This window comes from Sardina pilchardus, chromosome 8 (genome assembly GCF_963854185.1).
Source record: "Sardina pilchardus chromosome 8, fSarPil1.1, whole genome shotgun sequence".
Classification (NCBI taxonomy): domain Eukaryota; kingdom Metazoa; phylum Chordata; class Actinopteri; order Clupeiformes; family Clupeidae; genus Sardina; species Sardina pilchardus.
The window spans coordinates 6,486,586-6,500,295 of record NC_085001.1 but is presented as its reverse complement, the minus strand read 5'-3'; the positions used below and the strand labels follow the sequence as shown (position 1 = coordinate 6,500,295).

The 13,710-nt window shown below is 45.4% G+C and overlaps 41 non-coding genes across 41 annotated transcripts; all 41 read left to right on the top strand.

Moving 5' to 3' along the window:
* Nucleotides 1-103: 103 nt before the first annotated feature.
* On the top strand, nt 104-176 carry trnat-cgu (transfer RNA threonine (anticodon CGU)). Its single transcript has one exon. It is a non-coding gene; the product is annotated as a tRNA-Thr (tRNA).
* A 174-nt stretch (nt 177-350) lies between these two features.
* On the top strand, nt 351-423 carry trnat-ugu (transfer RNA threonine (anticodon UGU)). The gene has a single exon. It is a non-coding gene; the product is annotated as a tRNA-Thr (tRNA).
* A 352-nt stretch (nt 424-775) lies between these two features.
* trnat-cgu (transfer RNA threonine (anticodon CGU)) lies at nt 776-848 on the top strand. Its single transcript has one exon. It is a non-coding gene; the product is annotated as a tRNA-Thr (tRNA).
* A 254-nt stretch (nt 849-1,102) lies between these two features.
* trnat-ugu (transfer RNA threonine (anticodon UGU)) lies at nt 1,103-1,175 on the top strand. The gene has a single exon. It is a non-coding gene; the product is annotated as a tRNA-Thr (tRNA).
* Nucleotides 1,176-3,731: 2,556 nt separating this feature from the next.
* On the top strand, nt 3,732-3,804 carry trnat-cgu (transfer RNA threonine (anticodon CGU)). The gene has a single exon. It is a non-coding gene; the product is annotated as a tRNA-Thr (tRNA).
* A 174-nt stretch (nt 3,805-3,978) lies between these two features.
* Nucleotides 3,979-4,051, top strand: trnat-ugu (transfer RNA threonine (anticodon UGU)). Its single transcript has one exon. It is a non-coding gene; the product is annotated as a tRNA-Thr (tRNA).
* A 359-nt stretch (nt 4,052-4,410) lies between these two features.
* trnat-cgu (transfer RNA threonine (anticodon CGU)) lies at nt 4,411-4,483 on the top strand. Its single transcript has one exon. It is a non-coding gene; the product is annotated as a tRNA-Thr (tRNA).
* Nucleotides 4,484-4,702: 219 nt separating this feature from the next.
* On the top strand, nt 4,703-4,775 carry trnat-ugu (transfer RNA threonine (anticodon UGU)). Its single transcript has one exon. It is a non-coding gene; the product is annotated as a tRNA-Thr (tRNA).
* A 108-nt stretch (nt 4,776-4,883) lies between these two features.
* trnat-cgu (transfer RNA threonine (anticodon CGU)) lies at nt 4,884-4,956 on the top strand. The gene has a single exon. It is a non-coding gene; the product is annotated as a tRNA-Thr (tRNA).
* Nucleotides 4,957-5,169: 213 nt separating this feature from the next.
* Nucleotides 5,170-5,242, top strand: trnat-ugu (transfer RNA threonine (anticodon UGU)). The gene has a single exon. It is a non-coding gene; the product is annotated as a tRNA-Thr (tRNA).
* Nucleotides 5,243-5,388: 146 nt separating this feature from the next.
* On the top strand, nt 5,389-5,461 carry trnat-cgu (transfer RNA threonine (anticodon CGU)). The gene has a single exon. It is a non-coding gene; the product is annotated as a tRNA-Thr (tRNA).
* Nucleotides 5,462-5,635: 174 nt separating this feature from the next.
* Nucleotides 5,636-5,708, top strand: trnat-ugu (transfer RNA threonine (anticodon UGU)). The gene has a single exon. It is a non-coding gene; the product is annotated as a tRNA-Thr (tRNA).
* A 352-nt stretch (nt 5,709-6,060) lies between these two features.
* trnat-cgu (transfer RNA threonine (anticodon CGU)) lies at nt 6,061-6,133 on the top strand. Its single transcript has one exon. It is a non-coding gene; the product is annotated as a tRNA-Thr (tRNA).
* Nucleotides 6,134-6,352: 219 nt separating this feature from the next.
* On the top strand, nt 6,353-6,425 carry trnat-ugu (transfer RNA threonine (anticodon UGU)). Its single transcript has one exon. It is a non-coding gene; the product is annotated as a tRNA-Thr (tRNA).
* Nucleotides 6,426-6,566: 141 nt separating this feature from the next.
* On the top strand, nt 6,567-6,639 carry trnat-ugu (transfer RNA threonine (anticodon UGU)). Its single transcript has one exon. It is a non-coding gene; the product is annotated as a tRNA-Thr (tRNA).
* A 132-nt stretch (nt 6,640-6,771) lies between these two features.
* On the top strand, nt 6,772-6,844 carry trnat-cgu (transfer RNA threonine (anticodon CGU)). The gene has a single exon. It is a non-coding gene; the product is annotated as a tRNA-Thr (tRNA).
* A 146-nt stretch (nt 6,845-6,990) lies between these two features.
* trnat-cgu (transfer RNA threonine (anticodon CGU)) lies at nt 6,991-7,063 on the top strand. Its single transcript has one exon. It is a non-coding gene; the product is annotated as a tRNA-Thr (tRNA).
* Nucleotides 7,064-7,237: 174 nt separating this feature from the next.
* trnat-ugu (transfer RNA threonine (anticodon UGU)) lies at nt 7,238-7,310 on the top strand. Its single transcript has one exon. It is a non-coding gene; the product is annotated as a tRNA-Thr (tRNA).
* Nucleotides 7,311-7,669: 359 nt separating this feature from the next.
* trnat-cgu (transfer RNA threonine (anticodon CGU)) lies at nt 7,670-7,742 on the top strand. Its single transcript has one exon. It is a non-coding gene; the product is annotated as a tRNA-Thr (tRNA).
* Nucleotides 7,743-7,961: 219 nt separating this feature from the next.
* Nucleotides 7,962-8,034, top strand: trnat-ugu (transfer RNA threonine (anticodon UGU)). Its single transcript has one exon. It is a non-coding gene; the product is annotated as a tRNA-Thr (tRNA).
* Nucleotides 8,035-8,135: 101 nt separating this feature from the next.
* Nucleotides 8,136-8,208, top strand: trnat-cgu (transfer RNA threonine (anticodon CGU)). Its single transcript has one exon. It is a non-coding gene; the product is annotated as a tRNA-Thr (tRNA).
* A 213-nt stretch (nt 8,209-8,421) lies between these two features.
* On the top strand, nt 8,422-8,494 carry trnat-ugu (transfer RNA threonine (anticodon UGU)). Its single transcript has one exon. It is a non-coding gene; the product is annotated as a tRNA-Thr (tRNA).
* A 146-nt stretch (nt 8,495-8,640) lies between these two features.
* On the top strand, nt 8,641-8,713 carry trnat-ugu (transfer RNA threonine (anticodon UGU)). Its single transcript has one exon. It is a non-coding gene; the product is annotated as a tRNA-Thr (tRNA).
* Nucleotides 8,714-9,072: 359 nt separating this feature from the next.
* On the top strand, nt 9,073-9,145 carry trnat-cgu (transfer RNA threonine (anticodon CGU)). Its single transcript has one exon. It is a non-coding gene; the product is annotated as a tRNA-Thr (tRNA).
* A 219-nt stretch (nt 9,146-9,364) lies between these two features.
* trnat-ugu (transfer RNA threonine (anticodon UGU)) lies at nt 9,365-9,437 on the top strand. The gene has a single exon. It is a non-coding gene; the product is annotated as a tRNA-Thr (tRNA).
* Nucleotides 9,438-9,578: 141 nt separating this feature from the next.
* Nucleotides 9,579-9,651, top strand: trnat-ugu (transfer RNA threonine (anticodon UGU)). The gene has a single exon. It is a non-coding gene; the product is annotated as a tRNA-Thr (tRNA).
* Nucleotides 9,652-9,783: 132 nt separating this feature from the next.
* Nucleotides 9,784-9,856, top strand: trnat-cgu (transfer RNA threonine (anticodon CGU)). Its single transcript has one exon. It is a non-coding gene; the product is annotated as a tRNA-Thr (tRNA).
* A 139-nt stretch (nt 9,857-9,995) lies between these two features.
* trnat-cgu (transfer RNA threonine (anticodon CGU)) lies at nt 9,996-10,068 on the top strand. The gene has a single exon. It is a non-coding gene; the product is annotated as a tRNA-Thr (tRNA).
* A 174-nt stretch (nt 10,069-10,242) lies between these two features.
* trnat-ugu (transfer RNA threonine (anticodon UGU)) lies at nt 10,243-10,315 on the top strand. Its single transcript has one exon. It is a non-coding gene; the product is annotated as a tRNA-Thr (tRNA).
* A 359-nt stretch (nt 10,316-10,674) lies between these two features.
* On the top strand, nt 10,675-10,747 carry trnat-cgu (transfer RNA threonine (anticodon CGU)). Its single transcript has one exon. It is a non-coding gene; the product is annotated as a tRNA-Thr (tRNA).
* A 219-nt stretch (nt 10,748-10,966) lies between these two features.
* Nucleotides 10,967-11,039, top strand: trnat-ugu (transfer RNA threonine (anticodon UGU)). Its single transcript has one exon. It is a non-coding gene; the product is annotated as a tRNA-Thr (tRNA).
* A 101-nt stretch (nt 11,040-11,140) lies between these two features.
* On the top strand, nt 11,141-11,213 carry trnat-cgu (transfer RNA threonine (anticodon CGU)). The gene has a single exon. It is a non-coding gene; the product is annotated as a tRNA-Thr (tRNA).
* Nucleotides 11,214-11,426: 213 nt separating this feature from the next.
* On the top strand, nt 11,427-11,499 carry trnat-ugu (transfer RNA threonine (anticodon UGU)). The gene has a single exon. It is a non-coding gene; the product is annotated as a tRNA-Thr (tRNA).
* Nucleotides 11,500-11,645: 146 nt separating this feature from the next.
* trnat-cgu (transfer RNA threonine (anticodon CGU)) lies at nt 11,646-11,718 on the top strand. The gene has a single exon. It is a non-coding gene; the product is annotated as a tRNA-Thr (tRNA).
* Nucleotides 11,719-11,892: 174 nt separating this feature from the next.
* trnat-ugu (transfer RNA threonine (anticodon UGU)) lies at nt 11,893-11,965 on the top strand. The gene has a single exon. It is a non-coding gene; the product is annotated as a tRNA-Thr (tRNA).
* A 359-nt stretch (nt 11,966-12,324) lies between these two features.
* Nucleotides 12,325-12,397, top strand: trnat-cgu (transfer RNA threonine (anticodon CGU)). The gene has a single exon. It is a non-coding gene; the product is annotated as a tRNA-Thr (tRNA).
* Nucleotides 12,398-12,616: 219 nt separating this feature from the next.
* trnat-ugu (transfer RNA threonine (anticodon UGU)) lies at nt 12,617-12,689 on the top strand. Its single transcript has one exon. It is a non-coding gene; the product is annotated as a tRNA-Thr (tRNA).
* A 141-nt stretch (nt 12,690-12,830) lies between these two features.
* On the top strand, nt 12,831-12,903 carry trnat-ugu (transfer RNA threonine (anticodon UGU)). Its single transcript has one exon. It is a non-coding gene; the product is annotated as a tRNA-Thr (tRNA).
* Nucleotides 12,904-13,035: 132 nt separating this feature from the next.
* On the top strand, nt 13,036-13,108 carry trnat-cgu (transfer RNA threonine (anticodon CGU)). Its single transcript has one exon. It is a non-coding gene; the product is annotated as a tRNA-Thr (tRNA).
* A 139-nt stretch (nt 13,109-13,247) lies between these two features.
* trnat-cgu (transfer RNA threonine (anticodon CGU)) lies at nt 13,248-13,320 on the top strand. Its single transcript has one exon. It is a non-coding gene; the product is annotated as a tRNA-Thr (tRNA).
* A 174-nt stretch (nt 13,321-13,494) lies between these two features.
* Nucleotides 13,495-13,567, top strand: trnat-ugu (transfer RNA threonine (anticodon UGU)). Its single transcript has one exon. It is a non-coding gene; the product is annotated as a tRNA-Thr (tRNA).
* Nucleotides 13,568-13,710: the final 143 nt, after the last annotated feature.

The window sequence follows — 13,710 nt, the reverse complement described above, 5'->3', positions numbered from 1 at the left end:
TTTGCCTGCATCGTCTTCTGTTCACCACCTTCTGTTTGCAAGAGTCCCAGGCTGCTTCAAGGGTTCCAATAAAGCCTCTTGGGTCTACTAACTTTGGACGCCAGGCTCCATAGCTCAGTGGCAAGAGCACTGGTCTCGTAAACCAGGGGTCGCGAGTTCAATTCTCGCTGGAGCCTGTTTGACAGAGAACATCATTTGGCCGTGAAACTAACCTTCTGCGGTAAAGTTCGGCAAAAGAAACATTAGAAACTGTTCACCGATCAAACCTGCTTTTCGACACGCCTTCTCACACAGGGATCCATATGAAATGTGGCCCAACAGATTTTCTGACCCAAAGTCGCCATATCTGTGGCTTCATAGCTCAGTGGTTAGAGCACTGGTCTTGTAAACCAGGGGTCGTGAGTTCAATCCTCACTGGAGCCTGCATTGCAGCTTATCAGCAAAGCTGACATGAACAACTTTGCTTGGATCCTCTGGTTTTCGCCGCCTTGTATAGACAAGAATCCCGATAAATTCAAAGCTTCCTATAAAGTGTATTAAGTCAACCTACCTTCTGGGGTTGTGAAATCTGTGCCTTCTTTAAAGCTACTTGCACATTAGCATGCGGGAAAGGCACTACAAATTCAACGTAGAAAATGCATTTTTGGTTGATGGTGCTTTGGGGCGCAGATAGCTGTTAAGGTTTATTTTTTTCCGTCAATTGCTCTTTGTATCATGAAAGGACAGGCACAGGCAACATTTCTGGATGAAACACTGAATACTCTCCATCGTACAAGGCTCCATAGCTCAGTGGCAAGAGCACTGGTCTCGTAAACCAGGGGTCGCGAGTTCAATCCTCGCTGGAGCCTATTTCTTGGTCTATGGCACAGAGATTCAATTCTCACATACCATCGTTTGTCTTTGATGCTAAGCTGCCGTGATAGAGGTCAGGAGAATGCGCACCTGTCGACAATCTACCTCTATTTAATGGATTCGCTGATCAGACCTCATTTTCCACACAGCCGTCAAAATAGAGCCACATGAAATGTCGCACGACAGATTTTCCGAGCCAAAACCTCAAAACATGTGGCTTCATAGCTCAGTGGTTATATTCAAAACATGTGGCTTCATAGCTCAGTGGTTAGAGCACTGGTCTTGTAAACCAGGGGTCATGAGTTCGATTCTCACTGGAGCCTAGACCCTGTCAGAGACTTTTACAGCAAAGCTGATTACGAACTACTTGGCCTACATCTTCTTCTGTTTACACCAGTCCCCGTTGCTTCAAGGGTTCCAATGAAGGATGTTGGGTCTACCTTCTTCCAACGCCAGGCTCCATAGCTCAGTGGCAAGAGCACTGGGGCCTCATTTATAAAAGTATCGCGTAGAAACCATCGTTCATTTGATCTTAGATCATTTCTGATATGATCGTACGTGTGATTCAGAGAAACGAACGTACGCACAAAAAAACGTGCTTACGCCACTCTTGCAGATGTGGCCATTATAAATCGCAAATGAACGTGAATTTGTGCGCAGCCGGGTGATTTTAGGTCTCCGCCTTGTACACGCCCCCTCATCAATATCATTAGCATAGGCTTTAATGCAATCAATGGCTAAGTTGTACCTAAAATACATATATTGAAAACTGTAAAGGCCTAGCCTATGCCATCTGATGTTAACCTATGTTTATGCGCTGTTAGTTCGAATAATTAATTATAATTTTCCAAGCAGCGCTTTCTGGAAAGAAATATGCATCCATGTCCATTGTCCTCTGCTTGCTTTTATTCCTTCTGCTTGCAGTAATGTAGTAGGCAATGTGTGGGTAGGTTTACTTTGGTAATAGAACATAGTAGGCTACCTTATGACGGAAATACCTACAGTACATCATACTAATTTAGGCCTATACGTTATGGTACAGTATGGCGTTTCCAATATGACCCAGGGTTAGATACTGCCCATGTAGCCTACGGCGGACTACATTATAAGCGAGATACTGTATGTCATGTAGACCGAACGTTTATGGATAGGCTATGTTTTTACTGTATAGCGAATAGTATAAGTAGTTCACCGGTCATTCTTCATTCATTCTGCGCGTCGGGATTCAAGCAATATCGATGTCAGCGACTGTTTACTTTCAAGAATGTCCAGTGACCTTTAGGCCTACCTTTATATATTTTTATATTTTAGCCTGCATTATCCTAATTGTTATTATCCACGTATTGCCATCTGGTCTTGGGCACTGCCATCAGACACAGGCTATGCAATCAGACGCGTGCTATAGCCTAACTCATTGCAACTCGGCCGCAATTATGAAGATGCAAAACTCTGCTTTTCAGAGGATAGATTATGTCTATTTACCTATATATATTTTTATATAAAGTGGGTAACCCATGAATTCTGTGATCACGGTAATGCGCATGTGCGTGCGTTTGATAAAGGCAATGCAATTACCGTGAGGATGGAATGTTAACACCAAATTCTTGAATTTCCCCTTGGGGATCAATAAAATATCTATCTATCTATCTATCTATAGATTATGTCTATTTGCGATGTAAAGATGCTGAAAAATACCTGTCCATAGCCTACATTATAATATTATCTTTCTGTTGTGGAGCTTGGAATATCATGAACGCAAGTCATATTTCCCTCTTCTAAACAAGCGTAAATGGACACTTTATGGTCAATATCGATGGGAACATTAAACATATAGATGACTCTATGGCCTGCCTGCTTTTTTGAATGCTATGAAATAGATAAGATATAGCCTAGGTATGGCACGGGTGTAGTAGCCTAGTAAAATAAGAAGTGGGTAACCCATGAATTCTGTGATCACGGTAATGCGCCGTTTCATAAGGCATTCAGAATATGTTTGATTATGGTAGAGGATATTATCAAGTGTTTATAAAATAGATAGATAGATAGATAGGCTAGATAGGTAGATAGATAGATAGATAGATAGAGAGATAGATAGATACTTTATTGATCCCCAAGGGGAAATTCAAGATTGGTGGATTAAATGGTTCGTGTTGATGAGTGTTCATATTGTGAATGCAGATAATACAGTGTGCTTTTTCAATGTTAAAAGTTGAAATAGGTGAATACGTCTTTGGAGAGGTTGATAAACTCTATTTTTGAAATGCCTGGGGTGAATAAACTGCATTTACTTAGCCTACTTTTAGCCTCCACTTTTAGCCTCCACTACAATATTATAGGATTTTTTCACTTTCCTTTTCCAACCTTTAAGAATTAGTTAAAACTTTAACTTCTATACTTACTACTTACAACTTCTGCTGATATTGATCATGCATATGGTAGAGAACTACATGAGATCGTTGGTCTTCTTGGAATTTTGAGAATTCATCGCATTTGGACCTCAGCTTACTTGCAGTACCCTGGCACTACCACAAGGAAATGGTCGTACGTCAGGTTGGAACCTGACGTGGAGATAAGCACTTTTCCACGTCAAAGACGGTCTTTATAAATCTGAGCGTTGGCATGGATTTGAGCGTACGCACGGTCTTAGATCAAATCTGTGCGTAAGAAAGTTTTATAAATGAGGCCCCAGGTCTCGTAAACCAGGGGTCGCGAGTTCAATCCTCACTGGAGCCTAGATCTTGTCTATGAGTTTTACAGCAAAGCCAATATCGACTACTTTGCCTGCATCGTCTTCTGTTCACCACCTTCTGTTTACAAGAGTCCCAGGCTGCTTCAAGGGTTCCAATAAAGCCTCTTGGGTCTACTAACTTCGGACGCCAGGCTCCATAGCTCAGTGGCAAGAGCACTGGTCTCGTAAACCAGGGGTCGCGAGTTCAATCCTCGCTGGAGCCTGTTTGACAGAGAACATCATTTGGCCGTGAAACTAACCTTCTGCGGTAAAGTTCGGCAAAAGAAACATTAGAAACTGCTCACCGATCAAACCTGCTTTTCGACACGCCTTCTCACACAGGGATCCATATCAAATGTGGCCCAACAGATTTTCTGACCCAAAGTCGCTATATCTGTGGCTTCATAGCTCAGTGGTTAGAGCACTGGTCTTGTAAACCAGGGGTCGTGAGTTCAATCCTCACTGGAGCCTGCACCCTGCATAGCAGCTTATCAGCAAAGCTGACATGAACAACTTTGCTTGGATCCTCTGGTTTTCGCCGCCTTGTATAGACAAGAATCCCGATAAATTCAAAGCTTCCTATAAAGTGTATTAAGTCAACCTACCTTCTGGGGTTGTGAAATCTGTGCCTTCTTTAAAGCTACTTGCACATTAGCATGCGGGAAAGGCACTACAAATTCACCGTAGAAAATGCATTTTTGGTTGATGGTGCTTTGGGGCGCAGATAGCTGTTAAGGTTTATTTTTTTCCGTCAATTGCTCTTTGTATCATGAAAGGACAGGCACAGGCAACATTTCTGGATAAAACACTGAATACTCTCCATCGTACAAGGCTCCATAGCTCAGTGGCAAGAGCACTGGTCTCGTAAACCAGGGGTCGCGAGTTCAATCCTCGCTGGAGCCTATTTCTTGGTCTATGGCACAGAGATTCAATTCTCACATACCATCGTTTGTCTTTGATGCTAAGCTGCCGTGATAGAGGTCAGGAGAATGCGCACCTGTCGACAATCTACCTGTATTTAATGGATTCGCTGATCAGACCTCATTTTCCACACAGCCGTCAAAATAGAGCTACATGAAATGTCGCACGACAGATTTTCTGAGCCAAAACCACAAAACATGTGGCTTCATAGCTCAGTGGTTAGAGCACTGGTCTTGTAAACCAGGGGTCGTGAGTTCAATCCTCACTGGAGCCTGGAGCCTGGCCCCTGTCAAAGAGTTTTACAGCAAAGCTACTTGAACTGCATCTTCTTCTGTTTACACAAGTCCCCGTTGCTTGTCGGGTCTACCTTTTTCCAACGCCAGGCTCCATAGCTCAGTGGCAAGAGCACTGGTCTCGTAAACCAGGGGTGGTGAGTTCAATCCTCGCTGGAGCCTATTTCTTGGTCTTTGGCACAGAGATTCACATACCGTTGTTTGTCTTTGATGCTAAGCTTCTGTGATAGAGGTCAGGAGAATGCGCACCAGTCAACAATCTACTCGTATTTAAGGGTTAGCCGACCAGACCTTATTTTCCACACAGTTGTCAAAATAGCCAGCCACATGAAACGTTGCACAACAGATTTTCTGACCCAAAACACAGACATCTGTGGCTTCATAGCTCAGTGGTTAGAGCACTGGTCTTGTAAACCAGGGGTCGTGAGTTCAATCCTCACTGGAGCCTAGAACTTGTCTATCAGTTTTACAGCAAAGCCAATATCGACTACTTTGCCTGCATCGTCTTCTGTTCACCACCTTCTGTTTGCAAGAGTCCCAGGCTGCTTCAAGGGTTCCAATAAAGCCTCTTGGGTCTACTAACTTTGGACGCCAGGCTCCATAGCTCAGTGGCAAGAGCACTGGTCTCGTAAACCAGGGGTCGCGAGTTCAATTCTCGCTGGAGCCTGTTTGACAGAGAACATCATTTGGCCGTGAAACTAACCTTCTGCGGTAAAGTTCGGCAAAAGAAACATTAGAAACTGCTCACCGATCAAACCTGCTTTTCGACACGCCTTCTCACACAGGGATCCATATGAAATGTGGCCCAACAGATTTTCTGACCCAAAGTCGCCATATCTGTGGCTTCATAGCTCAGTGGTTAGAGCACTGGTCTTGTAAACCAGGGGTCGTGAGTTCAATCCTCACTGGAGCCTGCATTGCAGCTTATCAGCAAAGCTGACATGAACAACTTTGCTTGGATCCTCTGGTTTTCGCCGCCTTGTATAGACAAGAATCCCGATAAATTCAAAGCTTCCTATAAAGTGTATTAAGTCAACCTACCTTCTGGGGTTGTGAAATCTGTGCCTTCTTTAAAGCTACTTGCACATTAGCATGCGGGAAAGGCACTACAAATTCAACGTAGAAAATGCATTTTTGGTTGATGGTGCTTTGGGGCGCAGATAGCTGTTAAGGTTTATTTTTTTCCGTCAATTGCTCTTTGTATCATGAAAGGACAGGCACAGGCAACATTTCTGGATGAAACACTGAATACTCTCCATCGTACAAGGCTCCATTGCTCAGTGGCAAGAGCACTGGTCTCGTAAACCAGGGGTCGCGAGTTCAATCCTCGCTGGAGCCTATTTCTTGGTCTATGGCACAGAGATTCAATTCTCACATACCATCGTTTGTCTTTGATGCTAAGCTGCCGTGATAGAGGTCAGGAGAATGCGCACCTGTCGACAATCTACCTGTATTTAATGGATTCGCTGATCAGACCTCATTTTCCACACAGCCGTCAAAATAGAGCTACATGAAATGTCGCACGACAGATTTTCTGAGCTAAAACCACAAAACATGTGGCTTCATAGCTCAGTGGTTAGAGCACTGGTCTTGTAAACCAGGGGTCGTGAGTTCAATCCTCACTGGAGCCTGGAGCCTGGCCCCTGTCAAAGAGTTTTACAGCAAAGCTACTTGAACTGCATCTTCTTCTGTTTACACAAGTCACCGTTGCTTCAAGGGTTCCAATGAAGAACATGTGGCTTCATAGCTCAGTGGTTATATTCAAAACATGTGGCTTCATAGCTCAGTGGTTAGAGCACTGGTCTTGTAAACCAGGGGTCGTGAGTTCAATTCTCACTGGAGCCTAGACCCTGTCAGAGACTTTTACAGCAAAGCTGATTACGAACTACTTGGCCTACATCTTCTTCTGTTTACACCAGTCCCCGTTGCTTCAAGGGTTCCAATGAAGGATGTTGGGTCTACCTTCTTCCAACGCCAGGCTCCATAGCTCAGTGGCAAGAGCACTGGTCTCGTAAACCAGGGGTCGCGAGTTCAATCCTCACTGGAGCCTAGATCTTGTCTATGAGTTTTACAGCAAAGCCAATATCGACTACTTTGCCTGCATCGTCTTCTGTTCACCACCTTCTGTTTACAAGAGTCCCAGGCTGCTTCAAGGGTTCCAATAAAGCCTCTTGGGTCTACTAACTTTGGACGCCAGGCTCCATAGCTCAGTGGCAAGAGCACTGGTCTCGTAAACCAGGGGTCGCGAGTTCAATCCTCGCTGGAGCCTGTTTGACAGAGAACATCATTTGGCCGTGAAACAAACCTTCTGCGGTAAAGTTCGGCAAAAGAAACATTAGAAACTGCTCACCGATCAAACCTGCTTTTCGACACGCCTTCTCACACAGGGATCCATATCAAATGTGGCCCAACAGATTTTCTGACCCAAAGTCGCCATATCTGTGGCTTCATAGCTCAGTGGTTAGAGCACTGGTCTTGTAAACCAGGGGTCGTGAGTTCAATCCTCACTGGAGCCTGCACCCTGCATAGCAGCTTATCAGCAAAGCTGACATGAACAACTTTGCTAGGATCCTCTGGTTTTCGCCGCCTTGTATAGACAAGAATCCCGATAAATTCAAAGCTTCCTATAAAGTGTATTAAGTCAACCTACCTTCTGGGGTTGTGAAATCTGTGCCTTCTTTAAAGCTACTTGCACATTAGCATGCGGGAAAGGCACTACAAATTCACCGTAGAAAATGCATTTTTGGTTGATGGTGCTTTGGGGCGCAGATAGCTGTTAAGGTTTATTTTTTTCCGTCAATTGCTCTTTGTATCATGAAAGGACAGGCACTGGCAACATTTCTGGATGAAACACTGAATACTCTCCATCGTACAAGGCTCCATAGCTCAGTGGCAAGAGCACTGGTCTCGTAAACCAGGGGTCGCGAGTTCAGTCCTCGCTGGAGCCCATTTCTTGGTCTATGGCACAGAGATTCAATTCTCACATACCATCGTTTGTCTTTGATGCTAAGCTGCCGTGATAGAGGTCAGGAGAATGCGCACCTGTCGACAATCTACCTGTATTTAATGGATTCGCTGATCAGACCTCATTTTCCACACAGCCGTCAAAATAGAGCTACATGAAATGTCGCACGACAGATTTTCTGAGCCAAAACCACAAAACATGTGGCTTCATAGCTCAGTGGTTAGAGCACTGGTCTTGTAAACCAGGGGTCGTGAGTTCAATCCTCACTGGAGCCTGGCCCCTGTCAAAGAGTTTTACAGCAAAGCTACTTGAACTGCATCTTCTTCTGTTTACACAAGTCCCCGTTGCTTGTCGGGTCTACCTTTTTCCAACGCCAGGCTCCATAGCTCAGTGGCAAGAGCACTGGTCTCGTAAACCAGGGGTGGTGAGTTCAATCCTCGCTGGAGCCTATTTCTTGGTCTTTGGCACAGAGATTCACATACCGTTGTTTGTCTTTGATGCTAAGCTTCTGTGATAGAGGTCAGGAGAATGCGCACCAGTCGACAATCTACTCGTATTTAAGGGTTAGCCGACCAGACCTTATTTTCCACACAGTTGTCAAAATAGCCAGCCACATGAAACGTTGCACAACAGATTTTCTGACCCAGAACACAGACATCTGTGGCTTCATAGCTCAGTGGTTAGAGCACTGGTCTTGTAAACCAGGGGTCGTGAGTTCAATCCTCACTGGAGCCTAGAACTTGTCTATGAGTTTTACAGCAAAGCCAATATCGACTACTTTGCCTGCATCGTCTTCTGTTCACCACCTTCTGTTTGCAAGAGTCCCAGGCTGCTTCAAGGGTTCCAATAAAGCCTCTTGGGTCTACTAACTTTGGACGCCAGGCTCCATAGCTCAGTGGTTAGAGCACTGGTCTTGTAAACCAGGGGTCGTGAGTTCAATCCTCACTGGAGCCTGCACCCTGCATAGCAGTTTATCAGCAAAGCTGACATGAACAACTTTGTTAGGATCCTCTGGTTTTCGCCGCCTTGTATAGACAAGAATCCCGATAAATTCAAAGCTTCCTATAAAGTGTATTAAGTCAACCTACCTTCTGGGGTTGTGAAATCTGTGCCTTCTTTAAAGCTACTTGCACATTAGCATGCGGGAAAGGCACTACAAATTCACCGTAGAAAATGCATTTTTGGTTGATGGTGCTTTGGGGCGCAGATAGCTGTTAAGGTTTATTTTTTTCCGTCAATTGCTCTTTGTATCATGAAAGGACAGGCACAGGCAACATTTCTGGATGAAACACTGAATACTCTCCATCGTACAAGGCTCCATAGCTCAGTGGCAAGAGCACTGGTCTCGTAAACCAGGGGTCGCGAGTTCAGTCCTCCCTGGAGCCTATTTCTTGGTCTATGGCACAGGGATTCAATTCTCACATACCATCGTTTGTCTTTGATGCTAAGCTGCTGTGAAAGAGGTCAGGAGAATGCGCACCTGTCGACAATCTACCTGTATTTAATGGATTCGCTGATCAGACCTCATTTTCCACACAGCCGTCAAAATAGAGCCACATGAAATGTCGCACGACAGATTTTCTGAGCCAAAACCTCAAAACATGTGGCTTCATAGCTCAGTGGTTAGAGCACTGGTCTTGTAAACCAGGGGTCGTGAGTTCAATCCTCACTGGAGCCTGGAGCCTGGCCCCTGTCAAAGAGTTTTACAGCAAAGCTACTTGAACTGCATCTTCTTCTGTTTACACAAGTCACCGTTGCTTCAAGGGTTCCAATGAAGAACATGTGGCTTCATAGCTCAGTGGTTATATTCAAAACATGTGGCTTCATAGCTCAGTGGTTAGAGCACTGGTCTTGTAAACCAGGGGTCGTGAGTTCAATTCTCACTGGAGCCTAGACCCTGTCGGAGACTTTTACAGCAAAGCTGATTACGAACTACTTGGCCTACATCTTCTTCTGTTTACACCAGTCCCCGTTGCTTCAAGGGTTCCAATGAAGGATGTTGGGTCTACCTTCTTCCAACGCCAGGCTCCATAGCTCAGTGGCAAGAGCACTGGTCTCGTAAACCAGGGGTCGCGAGTTCAATCCTCACTGGATCTTGTCTATGAGTTTTACAGCAAAGCCAATATCGACTACTTTGCCTGCATCGTCTTCTGTTCACCACCTTCTGTTTACAAGAGTCCCAGGCTGCTTCAAGGGTTCCAATAAAGCCTCTTGGGTCTACTAACTTTGGACGCCAGGCTCCATAGCTCAGTGGCAAGAGCACTGGTCTCGTAAACCAGGGGTCGCGAGTTCAATCCTCGCTGGAGCCTGTTTGACAGAGAACATCATTTGGCCGTGAAACTAACCTTCTGCGGTAAAGTTCGGCAAAAGAAACATTAGAAACTGCTCACCGATCAAACCTGCTTTTCGACACGCCTTCTCACACAGGGATCCATATCAAATGTGGCCCAACAGATTTTCTGACCCAAAGTCGCCATATCTGTGGCTTCATAGCTCAGTGGTTAGAGCACTGGTCTTGTAAACCAGGGGTCGTGAGTTCAATCCTCACTGGAGCCTGCACCCTGCATAGCAGCTTATCAGCAAAGCTGACATGAACAACTTTGCTAGGATCCTCTGGTTTTCGCCGCCTTGTATAGACAAGAATCCCGATAAATTCAAAGCTTCCTATAAAGTGTATTAAGTCAACCTACCTTCTGGGGTTGTGAAATCTGTGCCTTCTTTAAAGCTACTTGCACATTAGCATGCGGGAAAGGCACTACAAATTCACCGTAGAAAATGCATTTTTGGTTGATGGTGCTTTGGGGCGCAGATAGCTGTTAAGGTTTATTTTTTTCCGTCAATTGCTCTTTGTATCATGAAAGGACAGGCACTGGCAACATTTCTGGATGAAACACTGAATACTCTCCATCGTACAAGGCTCCATAGCTCAGTGGCAAGAGCACTGGTCTCGTAAACCAGGGGTCGCGAGTTCAGTCCTCGCTGGAGCCCATTTCTTGGTCTATGGCACAGAGATTCAATTCTCACATACCATCGTTTGTCTTTGATGCTAAGCTGCCGTGATAGAGGTCAGGAGAATGCGCACCTGTCGACAATCTACCTGTATTTAATGGATTCGCTGATCAGACCTCATTTTCCACACAGCCGTCAAAATAGAGCTACATGAAATGTCGCACGACAGATTTTCTGAGCCAAAACCACAAAACATGTGGCTTCATAGCTCAGTGGTTAGAGCACTGGTCTTGTAAACCAGGGGTCGTGAGTTCAATCCTCACTGGAGCCTGGCCCCTGTCAAAGAGTTTTACAGCAAAGCTACTTGAACTGCATCTTCTTCTGTTTACACAAGTCCCCGTTGCTTGTCGGGTCTACCTTTTTCCAACGCCAGGCTCCATAGCTCAGTGGCAAGAGCACTGGTCTCGTAAACCAGGGGTGGTGAGTTCAATCCTCGCTGGAGCCTATTTCTTGGTCTTTGGCACAGAGATTCACATACCGTTGTTTGTCTTTGATGCTAAGCTTCTGTGATAGAGGTCAGGAGAATGCGCACCAGTCGACAATCTACTCGTATTTAAGGGTTAGCCGACCAGACCTTATTTTCCACACAGTTGTCAAAATAGCCAGCCACATGAAACGTTGCACAACAGATTTTCTGACCCAGAACACAGACATCTGTGGCTTCATAGCTCAGTGGTTAGAGCACTGGTCTTGTAAACCAGGGGTCGTGAGTTCAATCCTCACTGGAGCCTAGAACTTGTCTATGAGTTTTACAGCAAAGCCAATATCGACTACTTTGCCTGCATCGTCTTCTGTTCACCACCTTCTGTTTGCAAGAGTCCCAGGCTGCTTCAAGGGTTCCAATAAAGCCTCTTGGGTCTACTAACTTTGGACGCCAGGCTCCATAGCTCAGTGGCAAGAGCACTGGTCTCGTAAACCAGGGGTCGCGAGTTCAATTCTCGCTGGAGCCTGTTTGACAGAGAACATCATTTGGCCTTGAAACTAACCTTCTGCGGTAAAGTTCGGCAAAAGAAACATTAGAAACTGCTCACCGATCAAACCTGCTTTTCGACACGCCTTCTCACACAGGGATCCATATGAAATGTGGCCCAACAGATTTTCTGACCCAAAGTCGCCATATCTGTGGCTTCATAGCTCAGTGGTTAGAGCACTGGTCTTGTAAACCAGGGGTCGTGAGTTCAATCCTCACTGGAGCCTGCACCCTGCATAGCAGCTTATCAGCAAAGCTGACATGAACAACTTTGTTAGGATCCTCTGGTTTTCGCCGCCTTGTATAGACAAGAATCCCGATAAATTCAAAGCTTCCTATAAAGTGTATTAAGTCAACCTACCTTCTGGGGTTGTGAAATCTGTGCCTTCTTTAAAGCTACTTGCACATTAGCATGCGGGAAAGGCACTACAAATTCACCGTAGAAAATGCATTTTTGGTTGATGGTGCTTTGGGGCGCAGATAGCTGTTAAGGTTTATTTTTTTCCGTCAATTGCTCTTTGTATCATGAAAGGACAGGCACAGGCAACATTTCTGGATGAAACACTGAATACTCTCCATCGTACAAGGCTCCATAGCTCAGTGGCAAGAGCACTGGTCTCGTAAACCAGGGGTCGCGAGTTCAGTCCTCCCTGGAGCCTATTTCTTGGTCTATGGCACAGGGATTCAATTCTCACATACCATCGTTTGTCTTTGATGCTAAGCTGCTGTGAAAGAGGTCAGGAGAATGCGCACCTGTCGACAATCTACCTGTATTTAATGGATTCGCTGATCAGACCTCATTTTCCACACAGCCGTCAAAATAGAGCCACATGAAATGTCGCACGACAGATTTTCTGAGCCAAAACCTCAAAACATGTGGCTTCATAGCTCAGTGGTTAGAGCACTGGTCTTGTAAACCAGGGGTCGTGAGTTCAATCCTCACTGGAGCCTGGAGCCTGGCCCCTGTCAAAGAGTTTTACAGCAAAGCTACTTGAACTGCATCTTCTTCTGTTTACACAAGTCACCGTTGCTTCAAGGGTTCCAATGAAGAACATGTGGCTTCATAGCTCAGTGGTTATATTCAAAACATGTGGCTTCATAGCTCAGTGGTTAGAGCACTGGTCTTGTAAACCAGGGGTCGTGAGTTCAATTCTCACTGGAGCCTAGACCCTGTCGGAGACTTTTACAGCAAAGCTGATTACGAACTACTTGGCCTACATCTTCTTCTGTTTACACCAGTCCCCGTTGCTTCAAGGGTTCCAATGAAGGATGTTGGGTCTACCTTCTTCCAACGCCAGGCTCCATAGCTCAGTGGCAAGAGCACTGGTCTCGTAAACCAGGGGTCGCGAGTTCAATCCTCACTGGATCTTGTCTATGAGTTTTACAGCAAAGCCAATATCGACTACTTTGCCTGCATCGTCTTCTGTTCACCACCTTCTGTTTACAAGAGTCCCAGGCTGCTTCAAGGGTTCCAATAAAGCCTCTTGGGTCTACTAACTTTGGACGCCAGGCTCCATAGCTCAGTGGCAAGAGCACTGGTCTCGTAAACCAGGGGTCGCGAGTTCAATCCTCGCTGGAGCCTGTTTGACAGAGAACATCATTTGGCCGTGAAACTAACCTTCTGCGGTAAAGTTCGGCAAAAGAAACATTAGAAACTGCTCACCGATCAAACCTGCTTTTCGACACGCCTTCTCACACAGGGATCCATATCAAATGTGGCCCAACAGATTTTCTGACCCAAAGTCGCCATATCTGTGGCTTCATAGCTCAGTGGTTAAAGCACTGGTCTTGTAAACCAGGGGTCGTGAGTTCAATCCTCACTGGAGCCTGCACCCTGCATAGCAGCTTATCAGCAAAGCTGACATGAACAACTTTGCTAGGATCCTCTGGTTTTCGCCGCCTTGTATAGACAAGAATCCCGATAAATTCAAAGCTTCCTATAAAGTGTATTAAGTCAACCTACCTTCTGGAG